Source organism: Dipodomys spectabilis, unplaced genomic scaffold (genome assembly GCF_019054845.1).
Source record: "Dipodomys spectabilis isolate Male_0828 unplaced genomic scaffold, ASM1905484v1 ptg000033l, whole genome shotgun sequence".
Lineage (NCBI taxonomy): Eukaryota > Metazoa > Chordata > Mammalia > Rodentia > Heteromyidae > Dipodomys > Dipodomys spectabilis.
In genome coordinates, this window is record NW_024870710.1 from 777,356 (window position 1) to 791,828 (window position 14,473).

The window sequence follows — 14,473 nt, forward strand, 5'->3', positions numbered from 1 at the left end:
GGTGACGGTTAGGGTTAGGTTTAGGGTGAGGGTTAGAGTGAGGGTGAGGGTTAGGGTAAGGTTGAGGTTTAGCATGAAGGTGAGGGTTAGGGTAAGGTTGAGGGTTAGGGTAAGGGCTAGGTTGACGGTGAGATTTAGGGTGCGGGTTTGGGTGAGGGTTAGCTTTAGGATGAGGGTTAGGGTTAGGGTGTGGGTTAGGGTGAGGGGAAGTGTTAGGGTTAGGGTGAGGTTTAGGTTTACTGTGAGTGTTAGAGTTAGGGTTAGGGTTAGGATCAGGGTAAGGATTAGGGTGACGGTTAGGGTGAGAGTGAGGGTTAGGGTTAGCGTTAGGGATAGGGTGAGGTTTAGGGTGTGGGTTATGGTTAGGGTTAGGGTGAGGGTGATGTTTATGGTTAGGGATAGGTTGAGGGTTAAGGTTAGGGTGAGGGTTAGAGTTAGGGTAAGCATTTGGGTGAGGGTTAGGGTGAGGGTGAGATTGAGGGTGAGGTTTAGGGTTACAGTTAGGGTTAGGTTGAAGGTGAGGGTTAGGGATAGGATTAGGGTTAGGGTTAAGGTTAAGCTGAGGGTGAGGGTGTGGGTGAGGGTGGGGTTTAGGGTTAGGTTGAGGGTTAGAGTGAGGATAAGGGTTAGTGTGAGTGTAAAGTTTAGTGTTAGTGTTAGGGTAAGGCTGAGTGTAAGGTTTAGGGTGAGGGTTAGGGTGGGTGTGAGGTTTAGGGTTAAGGTTAGTGTTAGGGTGTGGGTTAGGGTTAGGGTTAGGGTTAGGGTTTGGGTTAGTGTGAGGGTTAGGTTTAGGGTTAGGGTTATGGTGAGGGCTAGGGTGAGGGTGAGGGTTAGGATTAGGTTTAGGGTTAGGGAGGTTGAGGGTGAGGGTGAGGGTGAGGTTTAAGTGAGGGTTAGGATGAAGTGAGGGTTAGGGTTAGGATTAGGGTTAGGGTTAGTGTTAGGGTGAGGGTAAGTGTTAGGGTGATGGTTAGGTTGAGGGTGAGAATTAGGGTTGGGGTTAGGGTGAGGGTTAGGATGCTGGTTAGGGTTAGGGTTAGGGTGAGGGTTAGGGTGAGGGTAAGGTTTTGGGTGAGGTTTAAGGTGAGGGTGAGTGTTAGGTTTAGGGTAAGGGTGAGGGTGAGGGTTCGGATGAGGGTTAGTGTTACGGTGAGAGTTATGGTGCCGTTTAGGGTTAGGGTAAGGGTGAGGGTTTGGATCAGGGTGAGGGTTAGGGTAAGGGTAATGTTTAGGGTTAGGGTGAGGGTTAGGTTTAGGATTAGGGTTATGGTGAGGGCTAGAGGGATGGTGAGGGTTAGGTTTAGGATGTGGGTTAGGGTGAATGTAAGTTTTAGAGTGAGGGTTAGGGTGAGATTGTGGGTTAGGGTTAGGGTTAGCGTTAGGGTTAGGGTGCGGGTTTGGGTAGGGTTGGGTTAGGGTGAGGGTGAGGTTTATGGTTAGGGTTAGGGTTAGGGTGAGGGTTAGGGGTAGGGTGAGGGTTAAGGTTACAGTTAGGTTTAGGGAAAGGGAGAGGGTGAGAGTGAGGGATAGGGTTAGGGTTAGGGTTAGGCTGAGGGTTAGGGTTAGTGTGAGTGTTAGGGTTAGGGTTAGGGTTAGGTTTAGGGTGAGGGTAAGGTTTACGGTGAGGATTAGTGTAAGGGTGAAGGTTAGGTTTAAGGTTAGGGTTAGGGTGAAGTTTAAGGGTTAGGGTGATGTTTAGGTTGAAGGTGAGGGTTAGGGTTAAGTTTAGGGTTAGGTTGAGGGTTAGGGAGAGGGTTAGGGTTAGGGTTAGGGTGAGGGTTAGGCTGAGGGTTAGGTTTAGGGTTAGGGTTAGGGTGAGGATTAGGGTGAGGGTTAGGGTTAGGGTTAGGGTTAGGTTTAGGGTGAGGTTTAGGGTGAGGGTGAGGGTTAGGTTAAGGTTGAGGGTTAGGGTAAAGGCTAGGGTGATGGTGAGGATTAGGGTTACGGTTAGGGTGAGCAATAGGGTTAGGGTTAGGGTTAGGGTGAGGGTTAGGGTGAGGGTGAGGGTTAGGGTGAGGGTGAGGGTTAGTGTTAGCATTAGGCTTAGGGTTAGGGTTTGGTTTAGGGTTAGGGTGAGGTTTATGTTCAGGTGTAGGGTTAGGGTTAAAGTGAGGGCTAGGGTTAGTGTGAGGGTTAGGGTTAGGGTGAGGATAAGGATTAGTGGGAGGGTTAGGGTGAGGTTGAGGATTAGGGTTAGCTTTAGGTTTAAGGTGAGAGCTAGGGTGAGGATTAGTGTTAGGGATAGGTTTAGGGTTAGGGTGAGGGTGTGTATCAGGGTTAGGGTTAGAGTGAGTGTTAGGGTTAGTGTTAGGGTGAGGTTTAGGGTTAGGGTGATGTTTAGGGAGAGGGTGAGGGTTAGGGTGCGGGTGAGGGTTTAGGTGAGGGTGAGGTTAGGATGAGGGTTAGGGTTAGGGTTAGGATTAGGGTAAGGGCTAGGGTGAGGATGAGGTTTAGGGTGAGAGTGAGGGTGAGGGGTTGACTTAGGTAAAGGTTAGGGTTAGGGTTAGAGTTAGGATGAAGGTTAGGGTTAATGTGAAGTTTAGGATTAGAGTTAGGGTTAGGATGAGGGATAGGGTGAGGTGTAGGGTAAGGGTTAGGGTGAGGGTTAGGGTTAATGTGAGGGTTACTGTTATAGGTAGGGTTAGTGTTAGGTTGAAGGTAAGGGTTAGGGTGATGGTTAGGTTGAGGGTGAGGCTTAGGGTTAGGTTGAGGGTTAGGGTGAGGGTTAGGGTTAAGGTGAGGTTTAGGGTTAGGGTTTGGTTTACGGTTAGAGTGAGAGTTAGGGTGAGGGTAAGGGTTTGGGTGAGGATTAGTGTGAGTGTGAGGGTGAGGGTTAGGGTTAGGGTGAGGGTAAGCGTGAGGGTTAGGGTTAAGGTTAGGGTTAGGTTTAGGGTGAGGGTGAGGTTTAGGATTAGGTTTAGGGTTAGGGTGAGTGTGAGGGTGAAGTTCAGGGTGAGGGTGAGGGTTAGGGTGAGGATGAGGATTAGGGTTAGGATTAGGTTTAGGGTTAGGTTTAGGCTGAGGGTGAGGGTGTGGTTGAGGATGGGTTTAGGATTAGGCTTAGGTTTAGGGTTTGGTTTTGGGTGAGGGTTAGGGTTAGTGTGAGCTTTAGGGTTAGGTTTAGGGTGAGGTTAAGGGTTAGGGTGAGGATTAGTGTGAGCGTGAGGGTTAGGGTTAAGGTTAGGGTTAGAATGAAGGTTAGGGTTAGGGTTAGTGTTTGGGTTAGGGTGAGGGTTAGGGTTAGGGTTAGGATGAGGGTTAGGGTGAGGGATAAGGTTAGAGTTAGGTTAAGGTTTAGGTTTAGTGTGAGGGTTAGTGTGAGGGTAAGGGTTAGGGTGAGGGTTAAGGTGAGAGTGAGGGTTAGGGTTAGCGTTAGGGTTAGGGTGAGGGTTAGGTTTAGGGTTACGGATAGGGGTAGAGTTAGGGTGAGGGTGAGGTTTAGGGTTAGGGTTAGAGTGAGGGTTAGGGTTAGGGTTAGCGTGAGGGGGAGGGTGAGGGTGAGGGTGAGGGTAAGGGTTCGGGTTAGGGTGAGGGCTAGTGTGAGGGTGAGGTTTAGGGTTTGGGTTAGGGTGAGGGTGAGTTTTCGGTTAGGGTTAGGGTTAGATTAGGGTGAGGGGGAAGGGTTAGGGTTATGGTGAGGGTTAGGTTTAGTGAGAGGGTTAGGGTTAGTGATAGGGTTAGGGTGAGGGTAAAGTTTAGGGTGCGGGGTAGGGTGAGAGTGAGGGTTAGGGTTAGCGTTAGGGTTAGGGTGAGGGTTAGGGTTAGGGTTAAGGTTAGGGTGAGGGTGAGGTTGAGGTTTATGGTTAGGGTTAGGGTGATGTTTAGGGTTAGGGTGAGGGTTAGGTTTACGGTTAGGTTTAGGATGAGGGTGAGGATGAGGGTGACGGTTAGGGTTAGTGTTAGGGTGAGGGTGAGGGTGAGGGTTATGGTTAGGGTTAGGGTTAGGGGGAGGGTTAGCTTGAAGGAAAGGGTTAGGGTTAGGGTGAGGGTTAGGGTGAGTGTGAGGTTTAGGGTTAGGTTGAGGGTAAGGTTTAGGGTGAGGATGAGGTTTATGGTTAGCGTTAGGGTTACGATGGTGATTAGGGTGAGGGTGAGGGTTAGGATTAGCGTCAGGAATAATTTTAGTGTGAAGTTTAGGGTGAGGGTGAGGGTTAGGGTGAGGGTGAGGTTTAGGGTGTGGGTTAGGATTAGGATTAGGGTGAAGGTTAGTGTGACAGTGAGGGTTAGGGTGCGGTGAGGGTTATGGTTAGGGTTAGGTTGAGGGTTAGGGTTAGGGTTAGGGTTAGGATGAGTGTTAGGCTGATTTGTAGGGTTAGGATTAGGGTGATGGATAGGTTTAGTGTGAGGGTTAGGGTTTGGGTTAGGTTTATGGTTAGGGTAAGGGCTAGGGTGAGGGTGAGGGTTAGGGATAGGGTTAGGGTGAGGATTAGTGATAGGGTGATGTTTAGGTTTCGGGTGAGTGTTAGGGTGAGGATTCAGGTGAGGTTGAGGGTGAGGGAGAGGGTGAGGGTTAGGTAGGGTTAGTGTGAGGGTTAGGGTTAGTATGATAGTTAGGGTGACGGTGAGTGTTAGGGTGAGGATGAGGGATAGTGTTACCGTTAGGGATAGGGTGAGAGTTAGGTTTAGGGTTAGAGTTAGGGTTAGGATGAGGGTTAGGATGAGGTGTAGGGTTAGGATTAGGGTGAGGGATAGGGTTAGTGTGAGGGTTAGGGTTAGGGTTAGGGTGAGGTTGAGGGTTAAGTTTAGGCTTAGGGTTAGGGTTAGGTTTAGGCTGAGGGTGAGGGTGAGGGTTAGGGGTAGGGTGAGGGTTGCAGTTAGTTTGAGGGTGACGGTTAGGGTTAGGGTTAGGTTTATGTGTAGGTTTAGGGTTAGAGTTAGGGTGAGGGTAAAGTATAGGTTTAGGGTTAGGAGGAGGGTTAGGGTTAGGGTTAGGATTAGGGTGAGGGCTAGGGTGAGGTTGAGGGTGAGGGTGAGGGTTTGGGTTAGGTAAGAGTTAGGGTTAGGGTTAGGGAAAGGGTAAGGTTTAGGGTTAGATTGAGGGTTAGGGTTAGGGTTAGGGTTAGGGTGAGGGTAAGAGTTAGGGTGAGGGTTAGGGTGAGGGTGAGGGTTAGGGTTAGGGTTAGGGATAGGGTGAGGGTTAGCGTGAGGGTAAGAGTCACAGGGTTAGGGATAGGGTGAGGGTTAGCGTGAGGGTAAGAGTCAGGGTGAGAGTTAGGGTTAGGTTTACAGTTAGGCTTAGGTTGAGGGTTAGGGTTAGGGTTAGGGTTAGGTTTAGGTTTAGGTTTAGGGTTTGGGTTAGGATGACGGTGAGGGTAAGGTTTAGGGTTAGGGTTAGGATGAGAGTTAGGGTTAGGGTTAGGTTTAGGTTTAGGGTGAGGGCTAGGTTGAGGGTGAGGGTTAGGGTGAGGGTGAGGGTGAGGATTTGGATTGGGTAAGGGTTAGGTTTAGCATTAGGGTTAGGGTGAGGTTTGGGGTTAGTGTGAGGGTTAGAGATAGGTTTAGGTTTAGGGTGAGTGTAAGGTTTAGGTTGAGGGATAGGGTGAGAGTCAGGGTTGGGTTAGTGTTATGGTTAGGGTGAGGGTTAGGGTTAGGTTTAGGTTTAGGGTGAAGGTTAGGGTGAGGATTAGGGTTAGGGTGAGGGCAGATTTAGGATTAGGGGTAGGGTGAGGGCTAGGCTGAGGGTGAGGTTAAGGGTTAGAGTCTGGGTTAGGGTGAGTGTTAAGATGAGGGGTTTGGTTAGGGTTAGGGTGAGGTTTAGGTTTAGTGTGAGGGTTAGGGTTATGGTGAGGGTAAGGGTGAGGGTGAGGTTGAGGGTGACGGTGAGAGTAAGGGTTACGGTTAGCGGTAGGGTTAGGGTGAGGGTTAGGGTTAGTGTTAGGGATAGGATTTCGGTGACTGTGAGGTTTAGGGTTAGGGTTAGTGTGAGGGTTAGGATTAGGGTGAGGGTTAGGGTTATGGTTAGGGAGGGTGAGGGTGAGGGTTAGGGTTAGGGTTAGGATGATCTTGTGGGTTAGGGTTAGGATTAGGGTTAGGTTTAGGGTTAGGCTGAGGGTGAGGATGAGGGTTAGGGTTAGTGTGACGGTTAGGGTTAGTGTGAGGGTTAGATTTAGGATTAAGGTGAGGGTATGGGTTAGGGTGAGGGTTGGGGTGAGGGTGAAGTTTAGGGTTAGGGTTAGGGTGAGTGTTAGGGTGAGGGTAAGTGTTAGCGTGAGGGTTAGGTTGAGGGTGAGGGTTAGAGTTAGGGTTAGGGTTAGGTTGAGGGTAAGGGTGAGGTTTAGGGTTAGGGTTAGGGTTAGGTTGAGGGTTAGGGTGATGGTGAGTGTTAGCGTTAGGGTGAGGTTTAGGGTTAGGGTGAGGTTTAGGGTTAAGATTCGCGTTAGGTTGAGGGCTAGGTTGAGGGTGAGGGTTAGGGTTAGGGTTAGGTTTAGGTTTAGGGTTAGGGTTAGGGTTAGGGTGACGGTGAGGGTTAGGTTTAGGGTTAGGGTTAGGATGAGGGTTAGGGTTAAGTTAGGTTTAGGTTTAGGGTCAGGGCTAGGTTGAGGGTGAGTGTTAGGGTGAGGGTGAGGGTGAGGGTTTGGATTAGGAAAGGGTTAGGTTTAGCGTTAGGGTTAGGGTGAGGATTGGGTTTAGTGTGAGGGTTAGGGATAGGGTTAGGTTTAGGGTGAGCGTAAGGTTTAGGGTGAGGGATGGGGTGAGGGTGAGGGTTAGGTTAGTGTTACAGTTAGGGTGAGGGTTACGGTGAGGGTTAGAGTTAGGTTTAGGGTTAGGGTGAGGGTTAGGGTGAGGATTAGGGTTAGGGTGAGAGTAGATTTAGGATTAGAGGTAGGGTGAGGGCTAGGCTGAGGGTGAGGTTAAGGGTTATCGTCTGGGTTAGGGTGAGTGTTAAGGTGAGGGGTATAGTTAGGGTTAGGGTGAGGTTTAGGTTTAGTGTGAGGGTTAGGGTTAGGGTGAGGGTTAGGGTGAGGGTAAGGGTGAGGGTGAGGGTTAAGGTGAGAGTGAGGGTTAGGTTTAGCTGTAGGGTTTGGGTGAGGATTAGGGTTAGGGTTAGGGAGTGTGAGGGTGAGGGTGAGGGTTAGGGTTATGGTTAGGCTTAGGGTGATGGTGAGGGTTTGGGTTAGAATTAGGGTTAGTGTTAGGCTTATGCTGAGGGTGAGGGTGAGGGTTAGTGTTAGGGTTAGGGTTAGGGAGAGGGTTAGGGTTAGTTTGAGGTTTAGGTTTACAGTTAGGGTGAGGGTAAGGGTTAGGGTGAGGATGAGGGTTAGGTTTAGGGTGAAGTTTAGGGTTAGGGTTAGGGTTAAGAGTTAGGGTGAGGGTTAGGTTGATGGTTAGGGTTAGGGTGAGGGTTAGGGTCAGGGTTAAGGTTAGGGTTAGGGTTAGGGTGATGTTTAGGGTTAGGGTGAGGATTAGGGAGAGGGTGAGGGTTTGAGTTCGGGTGAGTGTTAGGGTGTGGGTGAGGGTTAGGTTTAGGGTGAGGTTTAGGGTGAGTTGTAGGGTTAGGATTAGGGTGACGGATAGGTTTAGTGTGAGGGTTAGGAATTGGGTTAGGTTTAGGGTTAGGGTAAGGGTTAGGGTGAGGGTGAAGGTTAGGGTTAGGGTTAGGGTGAGTATTAGCGATAGGGTGATGTTTGGGTTTCGGGTGAGTGTTAGGGTGAGGATTTGGGTGAGGGTAAGGGTGAAGGAAAGGGTAAGGGTTAGGGTTAGTGTGAGGGTTAGGGTTCGTATGATAGTTAGGGTGATGGTGAGTGTTAGGGTGAGGATGAGGGATAGGGTTAGCATTAGAGATAGGGTGAGGGTTAGGTTTAGGATTAGAGTTAGGGTTAGGATGAGGGTTAGGATGAGGTGTAGGGTTAGGATTAAGGTGAGGGATAGGGTTAGTGTTAGTGTTAGGGTTAGGGTTAGGGTTAGGGTTAGGGTGAGGTTGAGGGTTAAGGTTAAGGTTAAGTTTAGGGTTAAGTTTAGGCTGATGGTGAGGATGAGGGTGAGGTTGAGGGTTAGAGTTAGTGAGATGGTCAGGTTTAGGGTTAGGGAGAGGGTAAGTGTTAGGGTCAGGGTTAGGGTGACATTGAGAGTTAGGGTTAGGTTTAGGGTTAAGGTGAGGGTTAGGTTTAGGGTTAGGGTGAGCGTAAGTGTTAGGGTGAGGGTTAGGGTGAGGCTGAATATTAGGGTTAGAGTTAGGGTTACGGTGAGGGTTAGGGTTAGGCTGAGGGTAAGTCTTAGTGTGAGGATTAGTTTGAGGGTGAGGGTTAGGGTGAAGATTAGGGTTAGGATGAGGTTTGGGTTAGGGTTAGGGTGAGGATAAGGTTTAGGGTGATGTTTAGGGTGCGGATAAGGGTTAGGGTGAGGGTGAGGGTTCAGCTGAGGGTGAGGGTTAGGGTGTGGGTGATGGTTAGGGTGAGTGTGAGGGTTAGGGTGACAGTGAGTGTTAGGGTGAGGATGAGGGATAGGTTTAGCCTTAGGGATAGGGTGAGGGTTAGGGTTAGTGTTAGGGTGAGAGTTATGTTTAGGATGAGGGTAAGGTTTAGGGTGAGGGTTAGGGTGAGGGTGAGGGTTAAGTTTAGGGATAGGGTGAGGGTAAGGGTTAGGGTTAGGGTTAGGTTGAGGGTTAAGGTGAAGGTTAGGGTTAGTGTTAGGGTTAGGGTGAGGGTGAGTGTTAGGGTGATGTTTAAGGTGAGGGTTAGGGTGAGGGTTCAGGTGAGGGTGCGGGTTAGGGTGTGGGTGAGGATTAGGTTTAGGGTTAGGGTTAGGTTGAGGGTTAGGGTGAGGTGTAGGGTTAGGTTTAGGGTAAGGTTAGGGTTAATATGAGGGTTAGTGTTAGGGTTAGGCTTAGGGTTAGATTTTGGTTTAGGTTTAGGGTGAGGGTAAGGTTTAGGGGTAGGGTTAGGATGAGGGTTAGGGTAAGGGTGATGGCTAGGTTGAGGGTGAGCGGTAGGGTGAAGGTGAGGGTGAGGGTTTGGGTTAGGTAAGGGTTGGGTTAGAGTAGGGATAGAGTGAGGGTTAGGGTTCGTGTGAGGGTTAGGGTTAGGGATAGGGTGAGGGTAAGGGTTAGGGTTAGAGTGAGGGTTAGGTTGAGGGTTAAGGTGAGGGTTAGGGTTAGTGTTAGGGTGAGGGTTAGGGTGAGGGTGAGGGTTAGGGTGAGGGTGAGGGTTAGGCTCAGGGTGAGGGGTAGAGTGAGTGGTAGGTTTAGTGTTAGTTTGAGGTTTAGGTTTAGTGTGAGGGTTAGGGTTAAGGTTAGGGTTAGAGTGAAGTTAAGGGTTAGGGTGAGGGTTAGGGTGAGAGTGAGGGTTAGAGTTAGCCTTAGGGTTAGGGTGAGGGGTAGGGTGAGGGGTAGGGTTAGGGTTAGGGTTACGGTTAGTGTGAGGGTGAGGGTTAGGGTTGGGTTAGGGTGAGGGTTAGGGTGATGGTTAGGGTTAGGACTAGGGTGAGGGTGAATGTGAGGATTATGGTTAGGGTTAGTGTGAGGGTTATGTTGAAGGAAAGGGTTAGGCTTAGGGTGAGGGTTAGGGTGAGTGCAAGGTTTAGGGTTAGGTTTAGTTTGAGGGTAAGGTTTAGCGTGAGGTTTAGGGTGAGGATGAGGTTTCGGTTTAGCGTTAGGGTTAGGATGATGGTTAGGGTGAGGGTGAGGGTTAGGTTTAGGGTGAGGGATAGTTTTAGGTTGAAGTTTAGGGTCAGGGTGAGGGTTAGGGTGTGGGTGAGAGTTAGGGTTAGCGTTAGGTTGAGGGTTAGGGTTAGGGTTAGGTTTAGGATGAGGGTTAGAGTGAGTTGTAGGGTTAGGATTAGGGTGAGGGATAGCGATAGTGTGAGGGTTAGGGTTTGGGTTAGGTTTAGGGTTAGGGTTAGGGCTGGGTGAGGGTAAGGGTTAAGGTTAGGATTAGGATTAGGGTTAGGTTTAGGCTGAGAGTGAGGGTTAGGGAGCGGGTGAGGGTGAGGGTTAGTGTGAGGTTTACGTTTTGGTTTAGGGTGAGGGTAACTTTTAGAGTCAGGGTTAGGGTGAGGGTGAGGGTTAGGGTTAGTGTTAGGGTGAGGATTAGTGTGAGGTTAGGGTTAGGGATAGGGTGAGGTTGAAGGTTAGGGTGAAACTTAGGGTTAGCGTTAGGGTTAGGGTGAGGGTTAGGGTGAGGGAGAGGTTTAGCTTAGGTTTAGGGATAGGTTTAGAGTGAGTTAAAGGGCTTGGGTGAGGGTTAGGGAGAGAGTGAGTGTGAGGGTAAGGTTTAGGGTTAGGGTAAGGCTTAGGGTTAGGGTTAGGGTGAGGTTGAAGGTTAGGGTGAGGGTTAGGGTGAGGGTGAGGGTTAGGGTTAGGATTAGGGTGAGGGTTAGGGTTGGGTGAGGGTTATGGTGACGGTGAGTGTTAGGGTGAGGATGAGTTTTTGGGGAGCGTTAGGGATAGTGTGAGTGTTAGGCTTAGTGTTAGGGCGAGGGTGAGGGTTAGTGTTACGGTGATGTTTACGGTGAGGGTGAGGTTTAGGGTTAGTGTTAGGGTGAGGGTGAGATTTAGTTTTAACGTGATGTTTAGGGTGAGGGTGAGGGTTAGGGTTAGGGTGAGGGTGAGGGTGAGGTTTAGTGTTACGATGATGTTTACTGTGAGGGTGAAGGTTAGGTTTAGCGTTAGGGTTAGCGTGAGAGCTAGGGTTAGGGTGAGGGTGAGGGTGAGGTTTAGTGTTAGGGTGATGTTTGGGTTATGTTTAGGGTGAGGGTGAGAGTTAGGGTGAGGTTTCAGATGAGGGTGAGGATTAGTCTGTTGTTGAGGGATAGGGTTAGGGTGAGGGTTAGGGTGACGGTGAGGGTTAGGGTGTGGGTAAGGGTTAGGGTTAGGGTTAGGGTTAGGGTTAGGTTTAGGGTTAGAGTTAGGGTTAGGGTTAGGTTTAGGGTGAGGATTAGGGTTAGGGTGATGTTTAGGGTTAGTGTGAGGGTTAGGGTGAGGGTGAGGGTTCTAGTTCGGTTGAGGGTTAGGGTGAGGTGTAGGTTTAGGGTTAGGGTGAGGGTTAAGGTTAGTGTGAGATTTAGGGTTAGGATTAGGGTTAGGGTGAGGTTTAGGGTTAGGATTAGGGTTAGGGTGAGGGTAAAGTATAGGGTTAGGGTTAGGATGAGGGTTAGGGTTAGGGTTAGGATTAGGGTGAGGGCTAGGGTGAGGGTGAGGGTTAGGTTGACGGTGAGGGTGAGGTAAGGGTTTGGATGAGGGTGAGGGTGAGGGTTTGGGTTAGGTAGGGTTTAGGGTTAGGGTTCGGGATAGGGTAAGGGTTAGGGTTAGGGTGAGGGTTAGGGTTAGGGTTTGGGTGAGTGTGAGGGTTATGGTTAGGGTAAGAGTTAGGGTGAGGGTTAGCGTGAGGGTGAGGTTTAGGGTTAGGTATAGGGTTAGTGTTAGGGTTAGGTTTAGGGTTAGGGTTAGTGTGAGGGTGAAGGTGAGGGTTAGGATTAGCGTAAGGGTTAGGGTTAGGGTTAGGTTGAGGTTTAGGGTGAGGGTTAAGGTTAGGGTGAGGGTTAGGTTTAGGGTGAGGGTGAGGGTTAGGGTGAGGGTGAGGGTTAGGGTTAGGGTTAGGGTTAGGGTTAGAGTTAGGATTAGGGTAAGGGTTAGGGTGAGGATTTGGTTTAGGGTGATGTTTAGGGTGAGGGTGAGGGTTAGGGTTCGGGTTCGGGTTCGGGTTCGGGTGAGGTTTAGGGTGATGTGTAGGGTTAGGGTTAGGGTGAGGGTGAGGGTTAAGTTTAGGAATAGGTTGAGGGTAAGGGTTAGGGTTAGGGTTAGGTTGAGGGTTAAGGTGAAGGTTAGGGTTAGTGTTAGGGTTAGAGTGAGGTTGAGTGTTAGGGTGATGTTTAAGGTGAGGGTTAGGATGAGGGTTCAGGTGAGGGTGCGGGTTAGGGTGTGGGTGAGGATTAGGTTTAGGGTTAGGGTTAGGTTGAGGGTTAGGGTGCGGTGTAGGGTTAGGGTTAGGGTAAGTTTAAGGTTAATGTGAGGGTTAGTGTTAGGTTTAGGCTTAGGGTTAGATTTTGGTTTAGGTTTAGGGTGAGGGTAAGGTTTAGGGGTAGGGTTAGGATGAGGGTTAGGGTAAGGGTGATGGCTAGGTTGAGGGTGAGCGGTAGGGTGAAGGTGAGGGTGAGGGTTTGGGTTAGGTAAGGGTTGGGTTAGAGTAGGGATAGAGTGAGGGTTAGGGTTCGTGTGAGGGTTAGGGTTAGGGATAGGGTGAGGGTAAGGGTTAGGGTTAGAGTGAGGGTTAGGTTGAGGGTTAAGGTGAGGGTTAGGGTTAGTGTTAGGGTGAGGGTTAGGGTGAGGGTGAGGGTTAGGGTGAGGGTGAGGGTTAGGATCAGGGTGAGGGGTAGGGTGAGTGGTAGGTTTAGTGTTAGTTTGAGGTTTAGGTTTAGTGTGAGGGTAGGGTTAAGGTTAGGTTTAGAGTGAAGTTAAGGTTTAGGGTGAGGGTTAGGGTGAGAGTGAGGGTTAGAGTTAGCCTTAAGGTTAGGGTGAGGGGTAGGGTGAGGGATAGGGTTAGGGTTAGGGTTACGGTTAGTGTGAGGGTGAGGGTTAGGGTGTGGGTGATGGTTAGGGTTGGGTGAGGGTTATGGTGACGGTGAGTGTTAGGGTGAGGATGAGTTTTCGGGGAGCGTTAGGGATAGTGTGAGTGTTAGGCTTAGTGTTAGGGCGAGGGTGAGGGTTAGTGTTACGGTGATGTTTAGGGTGAGGGTGAGGTTTAGGGTTAGTGTTAGGGTGAGAGTGAGATTTAGTTTTAACGTGATGTTTAGGGTGAGGGTGAGGGTTAGGGTTAGGGTGAGGGTGAGGGTGAGGTTTAGTGTTACGATGATGTTTACTGTGAGGGTGAAGGTTAGGTTTAGCGTTAGGGTTAGGGTGAGAGCTAGGGTTAGGGTTAGGGTGAGGGTGAGGTTTAGTGTTAGGGTGATGTTAGGGTTATGTTTAGGGTGAGGGTGAGAGTTAGGGTGAGGTTTCAGATGAGGGTGAGGATTAGTCTGTTGTTGAGGGATAGGGTTAGGGTGAGGGTTAGGGTGACGGTGAGGGTTAGGGTGTGGGTAAGGGTTAGGGTTGGGGTTAGTGTTAGGGTTAGGTTTAGGGTTAGAGTTAGGGTTAGTGTTAGGGTTAGGGTGAGGATTAGGGTTAGGGTGATGTTTAGGGTGAGGGTGAGGGTTAGGGTGAGGGTGAGGGTTCTAGTTCGGTTGAGGGTTAGGGTGAGGTGTAGGTTTAGGGTTAGGGTGAGGGTTACGGTTAGTGTGAGATTTAGGGTTAGGGTTAGGGTTAGGGTTAGGTTTAGGGTTAGGATTAGGGTTAGGGTGAGGGTAAAGTATAGGGTTAGGGTTAGGATGAGGGTTAGGGTGAGGGTTAGGATTAGGGTGAGGGCTAGGGTGAGGGTGAGGGTTATGTTGATGGTGAGGGTGAGGTAAGGGTTTGGATGAGAGTGAGGGTGAGGGTTTGGGTTAGGTAGGGTTTAGGGTTAGGGTTTGGGATAGGGTAAGGGTTAGGGTTAGGGTGAGGGTTAGGGTTAGGGTTTGGGTGAGTGTGAGGGTTATGGTTAGGGTAAGAGTTAGGGTGAGGTTTAGCATGAGGGTGAGGTTTAGGGTTAGGTATAGGGTTAGTGTTAGGGTTAGGGTTAGGGTTAGTGTGAGGGTGAAGGTGAGGGTTAGGGTTAGCGTAAGGGTTAGGGTTAGGGTTAGGTTGAGGTTTAGGGTGAGGGTTAAGGTTAGGGTGAGGGTTAGGGTTAGGGTGAGGGTGAGGGTTAGGGTTAGGGTTAGGGTTAGGGTTAGAGTTAGGATTAGGGTAAGGGTGAGGGTGAGGATTAGGGTTAGGGTGATGTTTAGGGTGAGGGTGAGGGTTAGGGTGAGGGTTCGGGTTCGGGTTCGGGTGAGGTTTAGGGTGATGTGTAGGGTAAGGTTTAGGGTGAGGGTGAGGGTTAAGTTTAGGGATAGGTTGAGGGTAAGGGTTAGGGTTAGGGTTAGGTTGAGGGTTAAGGTGAAGTTTAGGGTTAGTGTTAGGGTTAGGGTGAAGGTGAGTGTTAGGGTGATGTTTAAGGTGAGGGTTAGGGTGAGGGTTCAGGTGAGGGTGCGGGTTAGGGTGTGGGTGAGGATTAGGTTTAGGGTTAGGGTTAGGTTGAGGGTTAGGGTGCGGTGTAGGGTTAGGGTTAGGGTAAGTTTAAGGTTAATGTGAGGGTTAGTGTTAGGTTTAGGCTTAGGGTTAGATTTTGGTTTAGGTTTAGGGTGAGGGTAAGGTTTAGGGGTAGGGTTAGGATGAGGGTTAGGGTAAGGGTGATGGCTAGGTTGAGGGTGAGCGGTAGGGTGAAGGTGAGGGTGAGGGTTTGGGTTAGGTAAGGGTTGGGTTAGAGTAGGGATAGAGTGAGGGTTAGGGTTCGTGTGAGGGTTAGGGTTAGGGATAGGGTGAGGGTAAGGGTTAGGGTTAGAGTGAGGGTTAGGTTGAGGGTTAAGGTGAGGGTTAGGGTTAGTGTTAGGGTGAGGGTTAGGGTGAGGGTGAGGGTTAGGGTGAGGG